Source organism: Rattus norvegicus, chromosome 17 (genome assembly GCF_036323735.1).
Source record: "Rattus norvegicus strain BN/NHsdMcwi chromosome 17, GRCr8, whole genome shotgun sequence".
NCBI lineage: Eukaryota > Metazoa > Chordata > Mammalia > Rodentia > Muridae > Rattus > Rattus norvegicus.
The window spans coordinates 48,190,497-48,205,648 of NC_086035.1; the positions used below are offsets into that span (position 1 = coordinate 48,190,497).

Genomic DNA, 15,152 nt, shown 5'->3' on the forward strand with positions numbered 1-15,152 from the left:
AGGCAGTATTCAAGGCCTTTCCAGAACCATCTTGTAGTCTTTGGGCCCCCATTCCTGGCTTAATTTCTTTCTAACACTGGGGGTGAGGATGCACTTGTGACTTCAGATCAAGGAACCAAGCATTGTGGGAGATGCGGATTCTTTAGGAAGTAGAGCTTGAATGGGAATGGGTAATATTGGAAATTTGTTCAGAAACTGTCTGCCTCTTCTTTAGAGTAAAAAAAAATCATTTTCCTCCTTCTTATGTCCTCCACAGGAATGTTGGGGACAATGTTTCTGAGGTTCTGATGGAGAGACCCAGATCAGAACATCTTGCTATTCACTCCCAATAGTCTGTCTCCTTCCAGCAGGAAGGAAGCTAAGAGAATTGTGGGAGACTTTAATAGTGCTCCAGACACAAACCAAAGAGTAAATTTAGGGATGACAAAATGTAAGGAATTCTGAAAGCATTTTAATAGGAAGCTAGTTCTATAGGGTCTTATTAGGTTTATAATACAAACTGGAAAGTGGGAGAGGCAAGAAAGAGCCCAATTATTCAACAAGTAGAAAGAGAACCAAAACACAAAACTCTTCTTCCTTGTGTTAAGGTGCTGGGGGCCAAACCCACCATTGTAACACTGGGGAAGTGTTTACCACTAAGCTGCATCCATAATCCTTTTTTCTTCTGGGTAAAATGGGGACAAGATTAGGATGTGATGAGTTTGACTTGAGAAAGATTGAATATAACATGTTCTTCTCTGGGTCTCTTCTTAAGGGTGTAGCCCATTGAGCTTATTTGATCCAGGACTCTAAACTAAATACTTGTGGGTGAAGTGCTGCACAGTGATGCCTGCCTACAATCCCATGTAATCCCTTGTCTCAAAAAGAAGAATTAATAACTATCGAATACATACACTGCAGATGACAATTATCTATAGGAGCAGGAAAGGGGGTAATGAAAACCGAAATTGTTCTTTGGCACCTGGAGATCAAGAGCTCATTTTCTGAAGCTGTAAATAGGTAAGACACTGAACTTCCCCCTAGACTTTTCTTGGACCCAGTTTTTTTACAATGATTATCACTGAGGTCGTGGAATTTCCATAGGCGATGCAGGAGTCTTCATTTGGGGACCAGATTCCTAGCAAGTGTGCTGTCTTTTTCATTTGTCTGTGCTGTGGTTTACTTTATGACATTTATCCCAAGCCTCTTTTGAGCTTGGGAACACCTTGTCCATTTAGCAGTTTCAGCCACCCTGTGGGTCTGGTACAACAGATAAGAGGAAACAGAAACTGCAGGTTTCACTGAAATGAAAAGCTGGAGAAGTGTCACCATAAAACTGCAAACCAGTGTGTGTGTGTGTGTGTGTGTGTGTGTGTGTGTGTGTGTGTGTGTGTGTGTGTGTTTAAGGCTCGCAAGTGGAGCCAAATAGAAAATTATCTCCAAATTGTGTGTGAAGAAAGCCCACATACCAACTAGACTAACAGAACATTTTTTATAACAAATTTTTGTTTTGCTTTTCTGTTTTCTCCAAGGTGGCACCAACTCCAAAGTGTGAGAATTGTTAATTTTATGTGGCAATATTCAGACTATTCATAGCATTATTAAAATATTTGTCCAAAGAGGAAGTGGTGAAACTAGGTTCCAAATATCTACTTCTTCTGATAAACTAACCATTGATCTCGGGAGTAGAGGAGTCCATTTAGGTTGAGGAGGCCTGGGCTCAACAGACGCTCAGAACCAATCGCATACTCTTATTCTACTCAGGAACAGACAGGTGCGGAAAGCGTGCTTCGGGTGTAGCTAGGGTCCAGAAGAAAATTGTGATTGTTTCAGCGAGGGGTTTTAAAATTGACAGATTCAAAAGGAGGAATTTTCTATGACCTTTCCTGGGGAGACAAGAACAAATATCTGTCCACTCCAGATAGAGCATTAACCACAGACCAAAGAAGCGATTCCACCCAAGTCCTGCTGGGAGATCTAATGAGTTCTCTTACAGGGCTGTGGGAAAGAAGTTACTAGCAGGAGCATGGATGACTTTGCAATCCCACCTAGCACGGGCGATGACGCACAAAAGCTGCATCCTTGGAGCGCCCTCCACTACTTGAAGGCAGCGTGGTCAGAGTCTCTTCCTTCCAAGAAACTCGTTAAGTTTCAGCTTTCTGAGAGTTGTAAGTTATGCTTATGCAGTCTTATGAACCAGTCCCCATTCTTCTGGAGTATTGCAATTCAGAGGAACCAGCTACATATTACGGAAACATGAGACTCAGTTTGCTTTGGTGTTCCTGACATTTAGTTTGCGGCCTTAGAGCGTGTCAGGTTATATCGCTCGGATTCTTTCACCTTGTCTGAATGTGAAAGATGGGGCCTTTATTAGGCAGAAAAGGAATAAAGAACTTTTTTTAAAAAATTAAATGCCTGTGAAAAAAGAATAAAACACAGCACTTTGAATCGGAGGGTAACCCTTAAGGACATTTACATCCACACAACTTCCACCTCTCACAAGGAAACACTAGGTCTCACACCACCATACCCCCTTTCCTTAAGGCTTGAGCTAGGATGACAGAGTGCTTGCCTAGAGGCTCTGACTACCACAAAACAAATTGTTAACTAAAATAACAAAAACTTCTCAATCTTATTTCTACCAGAGAAAGCAAAACAAAAAGATGAGATTGTTAGCTTGAAGGGGCTCGTGACCCCATATGTACAACAATGCCAAGCAACCAGAGCTTCCAGGGACTAAGCCACTACCTAAAGACTATACATGGACTGACCCTGGACTCTGACCTCATAGGTAGCAATGAATAGCCTAGTAAGATCACCAGTGGAAGGGGAAGCCCTGGGTCCTGCTAAGACTGAACCCCCAGTGAACTAGACTGTTGGGGGGAGGGCGGCAATGGGGGGAGGATGGGGAGGGGAACACCCATAAAGAAGGGGAGGGGGAGGGATTAGGGGGATGTTTGCCCGGAAACCGGGAAAGGGAATAACACTCGAAATGTATATAAGAAATACTCAAGTTAATTAAAAAAAAAAAAAAAGATGAGATTGTTGGACTGTCTTAAAATAAAACAGGATTGGGTAAGTGTGTCCCACGAGGATCAAAATTCAGCTGGGCACAACGATATTTACTATACACAGGTGGTTCTATAGGGCCCCCCCTTTTTTTTAATTTATTTTATTGGGTTCTTATACCTACCACCCTTCCATGCCTTATTCTACTCCAGTTCCTTCCAACCCCCTCAACACTAGGTAGAAGAGGAAGGTTAGAGGGAAAAGGGGGTGTAGACCCCTTTAGACTACTTCCTGCTACTTAGGGTTGTTGTTGTTCCTTGAGGCAAGTTGAGTCTTTATGTCAGGATATCTCCAACTCTTGTCTCTTTGCTCACGACCACTTGACAAACTGCAGCAGCCTTCTTGAGCACCCAAAGCCCCTTTCTGGCATTTATCCTCTCTCCAGAGTCCCCAGAATTCCAAATGTAAACTGTTTGCACCTAGCAAAAATCATGCCCTGCTAGTGCGTCAGACAGATCATAATCACCTGCTGTAAAGCAGCCACAACACAGACTGGTGAATTCCCGGTGGCCGGAACTTGCTGGTATTTCTCTCCAGGCACAACGGGGGCTCTGTGAAACTCAACTTTGGAAGCAAGAACGGGAGAGGAAGAGTTGAGGATTTGGCCCAGTGGTAGAATGCTTGCCTAGCAAGTGCAAGGCCCTGGGTTTGGTTCCCAGCTCCAAATTAAAAAAAAAAAAAAAGAAAGAAAAGAAAAAAGAAAGAAAGAAAGGGGAAGGAATTCAAATACATCAACAGAAGAGGAAACCCGCTATTTTTCTGTCAGAGAAAGCCTGGTTTCTGAGCCGCAGTTCAGCCTCTCTTCAGAGCAAAAACCCGAAACAGTAAGTCAGACACGTTGTTCTGGGAATACATGTCTTTTGAACTTTTCTGCAAACTCCCTGGACAGTGTCTGGTATCTTCCCTGTTGGGAACCAGGGACTTCCGGATACCCGCTTTATCCTTCTGTCCATATTTTCATTACAGTTGCAAACGATTTTAAACTGAAAAGGGATCTTTCATAGCTTAAAAGTGTTAATACTAACATTCCTGAATTGTAGAGAGAACGAAAGCAGCAAACACAGATTTTTATCTTATTTAAAAGTAGAAAACAAAGACACAAACTTCAGGTTTATATTACAAATTAGCACAGTCTTTACTGCTATATTTTCAATTTTTTGGATTAAAAAGAAAATAAATATCACATATTCAACTGTGTACAGTGATTCAGAAATTATAAACATCTTACTATCACGAAGTGAGAAAACAAAGAAAAAGGAGAAGGAAGATACATATTTTCTATCTTCTTAATCTCTATAAGTGCATTCAAACTGAAGCTTCTTAAAGTGGAAGCGATTGGCCTGGACTACCATTTAAAGTGCGGTTCTAATTTTTGTACACTGCGAATCCAGATTGAGATTTCTCACCAGAGTCTAGATACTATCCCTCCCACAGAAAGTGCTGCTATCTTAGGTGAATGGATTCCGGGGATCACCTGAGAACAAACCGGGAACTCACGTGCCGAACTGCGGCCGCATGATGTTAAAGTCAGGGCGATGCTCTTTCAATAGGAAAACTTTGGAGAAACTGTGCCATTCTCTTGTTAAATCATTGATCCTTTTCATTCCTGGAAACGAAGGTCCAGGATGAAACGATGGTCAGGTCACCTTCAGAACCTGAACCTTGCAGTTTCGACTGAGAGAACCGCTATTCCTAGCTGCATCTTCGGATTTTCCATTTCCTCGTTTGATAATATGGCTTTGAGATGGTGCCCAGGACACCCGCAGTGAAATCAAGGTTTGCTGTCTGCCCCGCAGCATTAATATTTTATGAAAGTGTTTGGCTTTCTCTTCGAATAAAGAAAAGTAAATTCACAAGAAGAAAAGCAAGCCGCAGGGGCTTGAAAATACTGGAGGTGCCGGGGATTGAACCCGGGGCCTCGTGCATGCTAAGCACGCGCTCTACCACTGAGCTACACCCCCGACACGGAAGGGCTCTTGGGAATACATTCAAGACAGAAATCTGATTTTTGCTGGAGTTTGAACGTGTGAATAGAAGCCTAAGGCCACAATTTTTTCCACCAAGTTTTGAAAACCAATCCAAATCTGCATCTGCTCATCGCTCCTGGGTCTGAATCAATGCCTTTTTTCGAAGCTCTGGATCTTGTATGCCTGGAGCCACCTCCCGAGCCCGGGGAAGAGCCAGGATGAATACTTTCTGTCCGTCATTATTCCCCTCTTGCCCGCTGCCTAATTTTAAAAAGTTGCAGAGCCGGGAACGATGTACTGTAATCCCACTGCTTGGAAGGTGGAGACAGGAGGATTATCTAGAACTGCAGAACAAGGCAGAACTATACCGTGAGACTCTGTTTCCAAAACTGAAAGAAAAAGAGAGAGAGAGAGAGAGAGAGAGAGAGAGAAAAGACTAAAGGTGGTTTTCCAAATCGAAAGTTGTGACTCCAGATGATAGATCGATGTGAACAAAGATATAGATAGGTATATATGATTATGTGATCAAAGATGACCTAAGCGTGGAAAAAGTGGGCCATTTGCAGGAAGGGAGAGGACCAGCCAGAGGGGGTGAAGCAATGCAGAAGGGGGGGAATTTTATGAAAATGCAATAATGAACCTAATTAATTTGTGTGCTGACATAAAATTAATAATAGTAATAATAAAAATACAGTAATGTATTTTCCTCATTTCTTCCTTTAAATGATTTATAATGCAACTGTATAAAGATATGGTTGAGAATATAACAGAGGGCTGAAATATGTGTGTGATACCTTTGCCAAAGACAGTACAATGGATGTCACCAGAGCAAAGCAGTATTGGGCTAAGGAAGCGACAGGTACTAAGTCAATTAATCATACCAACCTAAGTTTTACTTTACAACTGACAGATGTGTCACATTAATATCACAAAAACATTACTGCGTCTCTCTATCTGGATCTTGCACTCATTCAAAAATCAAAAGCATGAAAAGCCCAGTGTAGTGATTCCTGCCTTCAGCATTTGGGAGGCAAAGCTGGTGCATATCTGTGAATTCAGGGCCAGCCTGATATACACAGTGAGTTCCAGGACAACCAGGGCTACATAATAGAGAGAACCTGTCTCAAAACCAACAAACAAACACACAAAAATCCAACCAACAGGGGTTGGGGATTTAGCCCAGTGGTAGAGCGCTTGCCTAGGAAGCGCAAGACCCTGGGTTCGGTCCCCAGCTCCGAAAAAAAGAACCAAAAAAAAAAAAAAAAAAAAAAAAATCCAACCAACCAACAACAGCAATAAAACAAAACCACTCAAAAACCAAAAAGCCCAAAAGCAAGGCGACATTCCATCCTTCTTCGGACTATACTTGCATAAAAAATCCCCATGTACTCAGGTAATATTAATTTATTATATTATCCTGCACATGTAGTTTGGATTTGGGCCTCTTATTAAGGTGGTATTGCAGATCGCCATTCTATAAATCAGACAACTGTCATCTTCATCAAACCAGCTGTATTTGCTTATAAAGGATCATCAGAGCTGGTCTTGTTGAATGTTGATGTTCTTTATGGAAGGAAGGGGTAGGCAGACCTTGACCTGAATATTCAACCACTGCTCCCACCTAAGGTTTTGCAACTCTGCCCTAATTGCATATGGCCTTGACCTCTTGGGGAGGAAATAGGGTAAATAGGATGGAGAAGATGACTGGCAGAGAGGGGGATCCACCTATGCAGATGTGGGGAAGCCATCTATCATTTACTGGATGAAAACTTTCTAGTGTAGCTACTTTTGGGTCACCCATCCCTCACTTATGACCTGAAAGTAAGCCCAATAAATTTATTGGTCCTCCAGACACCAGCCAAGGACTTCCTTTCCTCCCTACCTGGCTATTACACAAATCAAACTACCAATACACTTTCAGAGTTTTTTTAATAAGCTCACTAGAGGAATACCCTGAATGCCATGCCAGTTGTAAGAAGCTTCACTGGTTATCACTCTAATGCTGTAATGGCAGTTAGGGTTACCTCTTTTGGTGTGGGATGAGGAATGAGATAGAAATTGGTTAGGCAGTTTAGGGTTAAAAGACACAAAGAAAAGTAAACAATTTCTCTCTTGGATAAAAGTAGAAAATATGCTTGGGATTCTTGGCAACCTCATCCTTGCCCCAGACCAAATATGCCAAAAGTGCTTTGGGTACACATATTAAACCATGATTAAGCCATCTCTTATAATAAACCTTTACTGTTAGTAGAAACTACAAATGATCAGCATACATTGGCTAAGGTATTTACCCTAACAAGGACTCATATTTCCTAAATTTTCTTTCCCCTTTATCATCCATTCAAAAAGACCAGTGTCAGCTCTCTAGGTTTCAGGTGAAGACCAAACAAGCCAAAGAATGAGAAGGAGCCAGAAGATTAGAATAGATTGCAGAGTTAGTTTGAGGCCAAGCAGAGGAAGTCAGTCAGAAGCCAAGAGAGGCCAGTTTGAATCAGTGAGTTTGGAGAGGAGTTTGGGCCAGAACGGCTGAGTTGAACCAGCCAGCCAGAGATAAGAAAAAGCTAGAAAGGGTGAGCTTATTCAGCAATAAGCTTCTGAGATGACAAGTACATCTGGCAAATAAAAATCACTTTTACACTATTCTTCCCAAATAGCTCCATGAAGTAGGAATTTCTGGTTTCGTTGGAGACTCAGTTGTGTCATGTGATGTTTTTCTGGAAACTATCTTATGAGAACAGACATTTGTTTTTTTTTTTTTGTTTTTTTTTTTTTCTGGCAGTAACCTGATGAAAGGGCATGTGATGTTTTGCTGGAGCAGATGCTTTAGAGATGTGCAGTGTTTGAAAAGAGTATAAGTATAACCCAACAGACAGTGGATGACACCCTTGCATCAGTTTGCCTTGAAACTCTTTGCTTGTCATTGTTGGGCTTTGCTGACACTGGTCTTCACTGATGATGCTCTTGCATGGGTTTGCCTTGCCTTCTTCACTGAACATTGCTTGCCTTAACTTCATAGAGAGAAACACACCAAAGAACGTCTGGTGGTATTCCTGCTGCTTCTTGCTGCTTCCAAGGACTCATGCCCATATTTGGAACCTCGCAGTTTCTTCTGGATGGGGTTGCAGGTACTAACTCATGTTTGGTGTTTTTCTAGTAGACTGGACTGCTGACAATGAAGATTGGAATTAACCCAAAGAACTAGTTCTTAACATGTCCACAACCTCCATTTCTATTAACTTTTCTTTTCCCCTACCTCTAATGGGTGATGGGCTTGAAGGAAGGTTAAAGCATTAAAGAACCACAATTAAAGTAGGTTTTGAAAACTCTAAGCCTTCAGTTCCACCAGCAGAGAACCAAATATTTCAAACATATTAACCTGTGGGGACCATTCTCATTTAAACCACCCCACTGAGAAATATTTTGGCTTATTAGGAAAAATATTAACATTAAAATAAATTGGGGCTGGAGAAATGGTTCAACAGGAGCTCTTGTTTGGCATTTCCAAGGACTGTATTTCAAGGACTGTAATTTACATTTTAGCACCCATTTAAGAAGCCAGACACCTTCCATATACCTGTAACTCCAGTTCTGAGCAGGGCAGAAACAGGAGGATCATTGGGTGCCAGCTTCCAATGTCAGCAAGAAAACTGGAACCGGGTTGGGGATTTAGCTCAGTGGTAGAGCGCTTGCCTAGCAAGCGCAAGGCCCTGGGTTTGGTCCCCAGCTCCGGAAAAAAAAAAGAAAAAAAGAAAGAAAACTGGAACCCCGGGAGAGAGACCCTGGCTCAAAGGATTAGTAAAAGTGATAGAGGGGATACTCACATTACACATATGTACTTATATAGAAACACATACTTCAAAGTTAATATGATTATCAATGTTGATAACTATTCTAAAATTCAAGCTTTTTTTTTTTTTTTTTGTTCTTTTTTTCGGAGCTGGGGACCGAACACAGGGCTTTGCACTTCCTAGGCAAGCGCTCTACCACTGAGCTAAATCCCCAACCCCAAAATTCAAGCTTTTGAAGCTAAACTAAACACTCATTATAAGGAAAAAAATCAGCCTGCTACCATCATGGGTCTCATGCATGTTCCCTGGAAGGGTCCGTCCCAGTCAGTGCTGCCAAGTACAGTGTCACTGTAGCATCCCTACTTGGCTAAGGTTGATATCTGACAATTGGAAGGAACAGATTATTTACAAATTGGCCAAGAAAGGCTGACTACCTCTCAAATTATGATCCTGAGAGAGTCACATTAATGTGACACAAGTCTGTTATAAAAGTGACTTTTATTCACTAGATGTAATTGTCCTCTCAGGGGCTTACTGCCTAACAAACTCACCCTTTCTAGCTCTTTCTGATCTCTGGCTGACTGGTTCAACTCAGCTGTTCTGACTCAAAATCCTCTCCAAGCTGACTGATTTAAACTGGCTTCTCCTGGCTTCTCATTGAATTGCTGTGCTTGGGAAACGTGCCTCTGAAGTCCAAGAAATAGACTGCACTGAGAACTGGATTGCACTGACTGCATGAACCAAATGGAACCAAATAGAACATTACATTCTCAACTGAACTCAACTTCATTCAACTGAACTATACCGAACTACATTGAGCTGAACACTGCTGAACTGCCCTCCACTGTGGCTCACTCTACTGCTCTTAAGTAGCTTCTCCTCTTGTCTGCTCTCGTGTGAGTTGGGCATATCCTAACTCTGACTCATTCTGTTAGAATCTTTCTCTGATTTGTCACTTTGTCTGCCCTTCTATTAGAGGTCACTTTCAAACATAGGCTGCTGCCTTCTACAAACACAAATTACCTTCATTATTTGGGATTAAAGGTATGTACCGAGGGCATGTCTGTATTCCAGCCAGAGCACACAGACCTAGAAGGTCTTTGGAGGTGATTCCTTGCCAGAGCAGCCATGTTGCTGGATTAAAATTCCTCTACATCTGTTTTGTGGCTGGTAATAAAATCTTGAGAATCTTTAAGTCCAAAGGATACCCTGATGTTCCTGAGAATCACTACCATTTGATCAAGAAAGCAGTTGCTATCCACGAGAATCTTCAGAGGAACAGAAAGGATAAAAATACAAAGTCTATCTGATTCTGATAGAGGGCAGAATTAAAAGAGCAAGACTGTCCTCCTGCTTAATAGCAAATATGAGTCATCTATGCCCCCCTGCTCTAGTGGCATAAATTTCTCTTGTGTACATGAGCAATAAAATCACTTGGGTCAGGAGCTGGAGAGATGGTGATGGCTCAGTGGTTAAGAGCACTGTTTGCTGTTCAGAGGTCCTGCCAACAAATCCCAGCAACCACATGCTGGCAAGCATTTGTAATGAGAGCTGTCTTCTGGTATGTCTGAAGACTATAGTGTACTACAGTGTACTTATATATAATAAATAAATCTTTGAAAAGAAGTCCCACTTTCAGCACTCAGGAGACAGACTGGCAGATCTGTGAGTTCCACATCTACATATGGAGCTTCAGGATGGCCAGGACTTCATATAAAGACCCTGTCTCAATAATTTAAATATAAATTTAAAAGTAAATAATAAATAAAATTGTTTAAAACAAGACAAATAAAATTAACACTGGATGCTGAGCAGGTAGCACCTATACTGTAATCCCAGCACTGGGGAAGCTGAGAAAGGAGATTTCTGTGAGCTCAAAAGATAACCTGGGCCTCATGGTAAGTTTTAGTCTAGCTTGGGCTACAGAGTGAAATCTTGTTTCAAAAACAAATAACAAACAAATACTGAATACACACATACTTGAAAAAACCACACTAGACAACTAGTAGTATTATAAATATAAATTCTCAGTATGATGCTCTGGACCCAAAAGGTCATATAGAACCCTCAAAATCCATACTCAACAAAGATTTTGATGCTCTCAAGACAAACAGACATTTGATGGGTGAGTCATTCTCCAGAATATCAAAGCATGTATTAAATGAAAGCATACACAATGGCAGAAACAATTATGTCTCAAAAATTGAAATTATTGTCATAAAATTTTTATCCTAAAGGTTGATAACTCCAGCTCCCACCCCAAACAAAACAAGAATCCTAACCTGACCATCCTATCCTGACCAGGAAGACAGTTAGACAGGGGCAAGATGACTCCAGGTAAAGGTGCTGGCTGCCAAGCCAGAAGACCTGAGTATAATCTTTGGGACTTTCAACACAAAAATCACAGATACAGTCTTAAGGGAAATAAGAGAAAGCTTATTGTGGAGCCATTTCAAGTGACCATGGTATAGGAACACAGACTTCGGTTACTCTAAATTCTAAGTTCCAATGTAGAAGCAGTTTCATAATTACAGAAAAAAGAAAGTCATATGTCAAGGCAGGTTTAAAATACATTGGAGGGCACGTCAGAGAGATGGTTATCAAAAAATAGGGAAATTTTTATATAGGTCCAATATACTGTGTAATGACCATCTCAGCTTTTGCATTGGTGGAAGCCAATTGGTGTCTGTTAAGTCAATAAGTACCAAAGGCTTTTATTACTCACAGGATGGTAGTTTCCACACAAAGGTAGTCAAGGAATGGCTGTTCTAGGGAGCCAAAGCTAGTCCAAGACCTGCAACATTCCAATCTGCCTGCAGTCCTGACCGAACTTCTAGTCATTCGGTCTTTTCTCTTCTAGGAGTTTTCATTCACAGGACCCACATGTTGGAAAGATAACTCTTACAGGTTGTACTCAGACCTCCCTGTGCAAGCCATCCCCCAGTGCTCACACACCAAAGAAATAAAAAAGTGTGAGAAGAACCATTTGAAACCTCTAAAAATTTACTACTTCAAGGACTATTTGAACATCTACTAATGGATACCATTTAGTTATTTAAATATTTGAAAAACTGAGTGTGCTGGGTAGTTTTAATGTCAACTGCCCTGCTTGAGTGCCTATCTTGATTTCTTTCAATGATGGATTATGATGTGGAAGTATAAGCCAAATAAACCCTTTCTTCCTCAACTTGCTTTTGATCACGGTGTTTCATCATAGCAATAGCAACACCAAGACACTGAGCATGTTTTATTATCTTCAAAAATAAAATTAATATAATTTTAGTTGTATTAATATATGTAACTAAATTAATAGAAATTTAATTGTATTAGTCTTCTCTTCCAAAAGTTGAACACTATTGTCAAGTACATTTTTTGTTACAGTAACAGAAACCTCCTGTTGCCAATGATAGCAACTGATAGCTTTTAAATGCTTCATATATTGCACCTTTCCAAAATGGTGGTACATTAGCTGTGTGACTAGACATAGGAGACATAGCTATGCAACAGCAAACCAGGTTTAACCCCTGCTCTTGTTAAGTCATTTCTTCTCCCAGCAGGATATTCTTGGGAGATTCTAATTCTTGGGGTCCATTCTTTCAATAGTCTGATAGCCAAAGAGGGAACACAAATGTTTCTTTAGAATAAATCTATTCCTGCCCCATAGGCTGGTTATTGCTGTGTTAACAAAAGTAATATCATTCTCAACCTCTGTGAGGCTGAGGCAAGAGAATTACCATGAGTTCCATGCTAATCTTTCCTCCAGAGGGAGACCCTGTCTAAAAATGAACCAACAATAATAAATAGTTTTTAAAGCTTACAGATTTTTCTACCTGGAAAATCCTTCAGCATCCTTTAAGGATAGAGAAGTCTACTTAGTGTTGAAATGCCCAAGCTTTTTCTCATTTGGCAGAGTGCTTGCTTAGCATACAGAAAGACCTGGGCTCACTCTCCAACCCTAGAGAGAACACTGAACTGCCTTTAGGAAGCAAAGGAAGGAAGATCCGGTGTTCAAAAGTCACCCTTAATTATAAGACTGAGTCAGATGCTACCATAAGATAGTGTCTCAGAATAAAAAGCTTATTTCTATTTTTCCTTATTAAAAAAACACAGGCTCTTGACCTGATGACAAGGACCAGCCTCTCAGCTTGAAGACAGGTTCTGAGGAAGGCGTGTTTGAAAGCTGGGAAACAAATGACTGAAAGTCAAATCATAGGTAAAAGCTGAGAGCCTGTGTTCTACTCAGGATGGTTCCATAAACAGCTCTCTATAGACAGCTCTTGGCTCTATAATCTGCTTGAGACAGCTCTCTATAGACAGCTCTCTCTCAAGATAGATCTCCCTTTTCTAGAGACAGCTCTCTCTTGCTAGAAAAAAAAATTTTGAAAAGCTCTCTGATAGCTCATGGATTTTCCAACCAAAGTCAGAAAAGCTGCTGTAAAAAAAAAAAAAAAAAAATTCTTAGAGTTTCTCAAAAAAAATTCTAAAAGAGCTGTATTAGCTCTTTAAGTAATTCTTGGAATTACTTGGAAGACTAAGGTCAGAAATCCTGTTAGAAAGAAAAAAAAACCAAAAACCAAACAACAAAACAAAACAAAACAAAACAAAACAAAACAAAACAAAACAAAAACCTAAGGGCTGGAGAAATGGCTCAGTGGTTAAGAGCACTGACTGCTCTTCCAGAGGTCCTGAGTTCAAATCCCAGTACCCACATGGTGGCTCACAACCATCTGTAATGAGATCTGATGCCCTCTTCTGTTGTGTCTAAGACAGCTACAGTGTACTCATATATATTAAATAAATAAATAAATCTTTAAAAAAAGAAAAAAAGCAAAAAGAGCTGTGTTTGCTCTCATCTCCAGACAGCTCAGCTCTTGCTAGAAAGATTTCTAAAATTTTGCTTCTGCTAGCTCATCTAATGCAGACCAATGGCCCAGTCTTTTATTTATTTTATTTAGATATCAATTCAGTCATTTTCTCCAGGTTCCCTCCTGACCACCCCATGAATGTGCACTACATGACCTTACCCCTTGATTCTTAGAAGAAAATAGCAAGCACATTTTTTTAACATTACAAAAGAATTCGGAGATCTGCCTACCCTTTGTTAAGTACTGACAAAGCTGTGTAGGATCTGGCCCTGAAATTACCATTCCTACCATGCCTTGGACATGGACCTAAACTCTGCCTTGGTGAGCATAAAAAAAAAAAAAAAAAAAAAAAACAACTTAGCTTGGTAGGATCTTGCACTTCGAACACCTAAATTTCTTTATCTTGTTCATTAGTATCTTTCTGACAAGTGTCTCATAGTGTAGCTGCCTTTGTTCCTTTAGATCTGTGAAATTCCTTATACAATTCATATTGCCTCCGTACATTTCGTAGAGTTGAAAACTTACATACTTTTGAACTCATGTTTCCAGAGTTATTTCCCTCAGCCTTAAGGTCTCAGCATTTACCATTTTGCTTCATAGACACATTCTTAACTCCTGGACTTGTGCTGTCTCTAACTATCATGGAGTCATTAATGTCAATAGGGAGACCATTCCTCAAAGGAAGAGCATAAATGTATGTTCATTATTGTACAAACAAGCCTTTTACCCACAGCAATCATATTTGTGGAGGCCCATCCTGGCCTTGCTGGCCCTGTTTCAGGGGCAGGAACTGTGTGATTCCATCCCTTACATCGCCAAGCATTGTGGAGATGGTGATGCATGCCTTTAGTCCCAGCACCTGGAAGACAAAGGTAGGAAGATTGCTGTGAGTTTGAGGCCAGTCTGGTCTACAGAATGAGTTCCAGGACAGCCAGAGTTACACAGAGACCTTGTCTCCAAAAAAGAAAAAAGAAAGAGAAAGAGAGAGAGAGAGAGAGAGAGAGAGAGAGAGAGAGAGAGAGAGAGAGGAAGAGAAGAGAAGAGAAGAGAAGAGAAGAGAAGAGAAGAGAAGAGAAGAGAAGAGAAGAGAAGAGAAGAGAAGAGAAAAAAGAAAAGAAAAAAAAAGTAAAAATATACTTTCCCTGACTGGAGAAATATACTTTCCCACTGACTGTTCATCTAGAGGTCCTGAGTTCAAATCCCTGCAACCATATGGTGACTCACAACTATCTGTAATGAGATCTGATGCACTCTTCTGGTGTGTTTGAAGACAGCTACAGTGTACTTATATATAATAAATAAATCTTAAAAAAAATACACACACACACACGCGCGCGCGATTTCTACAGACTTGTCATGCGCAACGCTGTGGTGATGATGAAGGGATCTAGTCTATAGTGGGTGTGGAATATGTTGCTGAGGCATTTCTTGGAGTGGACATGCAGAATTAGGTGAGTGAGTACCAGATATATTACGGGATTATT

General features: G+C 40.7%; 1 non-coding gene across 1 annotated transcript; it reads right to left on the bottom strand.

Annotated features, from left to right (window-relative positions):
• Positions 1 to 4,937: 4,937 nt before the first annotated feature.
• Trnaa-agc18 (transfer RNA alanine (anticodon AGC) 18) lies at positions 4,938 to 5,009 on the bottom strand. The gene has a single exon. It is a non-coding gene; the product is annotated as a tRNA-Ala (tRNA).
• Positions 5,010 to 15,152: the final 10,143 nt, after the last annotated feature.